A 2,101-nucleotide genomic window follows, 5' to 3' on the forward strand; every position below is an offset into this window, starting at 1 on the left:
TGATAAACTCTTGCTTTTAATCGAACTCTTGACAACACAGGTCTTAATATAATCTCTGTATAGGAATAATGTACAAAATATACGTGTCTGTAAGTCATAAGACGAATAATCCCATGAATGAAAATTGTTATTACTTGAGTTTCTCTCATTTTCTGCATACGAATCAAGCGACATCAGTTTCAAATACGTATATTTTCAAGAAGGACGAAATTTCCCTCAATCAATTATGTTCACGTTTATTTTCTCCCCTAAAGTTTATTGAGAATGTATTGTTTTTGTCAACGTTGTTTTTTTTTTTATTGAGATTTCGGTTTAAATATCAGTTTTCGGTCCCTCTAAACCGTGATTTTCGAAGTTGTATATGTATGAGTAAGTGGGTGTGTACAGTGTAGGCTTACAGAGGTAACTGTTGTCCAATTTTTTATTTATTCTTTTGTTGCAATTTTGGTGATTTTTCCCATACTATCACAGTTACGCAACCATACTCATGATATTACAAGCTAATGCAACAAAGTATGTATTAGATTTCTGATACCGTTATTTTCATTATTTCATAAATGTTCAGTAGATATGACGAATAAAGTAATCCGAGTTCACTACACACAAATTTAGAACCATACAAAATTTTTCTCAGCCTGTGAAAGGGCAGGTGCCTTAAAATTATAATTATAAAATTTTAAGAAAATATTAAAGGGCAAGTTATTTTAAGCTTACCACTTTTCAGCCAAGTCAGTAAAACTAACGCTTAGCATAAACCCATGTAACTGTGTCTAAATAAATTTCGTATTACAGTTATATATTAAATAATAAAAAAAAATTGTTTTACTTATCTAAATCTAAAACTCTCTAAACTTATCTAAAACTAAAGTTCTATCAATACTTGAACATTATTCATTGATGGAAATTTGGTAATTCTTGAAAATATACATATTATCGTGCTTAAATATCGATTATTTTGATACAGAAATACTGGTTTGAAAGATAACCTCAAAAACAAGATGCATTACATTTATATAAGCAGATCTAATTTTATATATTATTTAAATAAGACTGAACAACGTTAACCTCAAAAATCCGCTTCGTTAAGTTGTCTCTGCTCGTGAAACCACACAACAAGTTATCTCGGTTGCAGAACACGTACACGTTCCTACTGTAACACAGTCGAGTGTGTTAGTTTGTGTTTACAATTGGTGTTTAGCTTCTTGTTAGAAGGTAATAGACAATTTGTATGCTGCAAGCCAGCTCATATGAACACTGTCTGATCTTACAGACAGAATCTGTAGCAAAGCTTAGGCCTTGTATTGGTTGGGCTGTGTTACCTCAGTTTCCTTTTGAATTTGCATTGGTTTTATTCATAGATTTATTTGCTTTTTTTTGATAGTGCAATGGGTTGGGGTATTTTTCGTTATATATAGAAGTAGGACACAAAAGTATTTTTTTTTTTTATAAAGTATTAAGTATTGAATGTATGTGCAAATGCATTGTTGAAAGAAGTTGCAGGAGTTAAAATGCAGTACTTAAAAATACAATGCATATGGCTACTTTATTAAAATTTCATATAGAGGTTTTAAATTATGTAAATTAAAGTAATTGTGTTTGTATATACTCATGATAAAATCTTACTAGATTTATTTTATACCTTAAAAGTCTCTGTAGGAATTTAAAGCTAGTTTCAATAATAACAATCATAAACAAATAATTATGTTATGTTAGTATGCAGCATCATAAAGCTTTATTTACACCATCCCAAAACTAAAACACTTAAAAAACAAAGATAAATTATAAATAAACACAACCAATTCGCTTGAAGGCGTCCCTAGTGGAGTTAGAGCAAAAATTTAGTGACAAAATTCATAAAAACTTATATGAACGTTGTTTTTTTTATCGTTTATACGCTTCAATTGGTTGTATTAGTTGTATTGGTTGTATTGTATTCCCAAACATCACAAACAGAAGATGCTTTATTTCAAACTATAATATTTATCAATGTTCATCCCATTAGAGAATGGTATATACAACATTAAATTACCCTTACTCTTTTTATAAATATTTTTATACCCAAGGTGGAATTTTCACAGGTAAAAATAAGGGAAATGAAATG

This window comes from Macrosteles quadrilineatus, unplaced genomic scaffold, assembly GCF_028750875.1.
Source record: "Macrosteles quadrilineatus isolate MER2022 unplaced genomic scaffold, UCM_ALF_1.0 Scaffold_8__2_contigs__length_117827958, whole genome shotgun sequence".
Taxonomy (NCBI): domain Eukaryota; kingdom Metazoa; phylum Arthropoda; class Insecta; order Hemiptera; family Cicadellidae; genus Macrosteles; species Macrosteles quadrilineatus.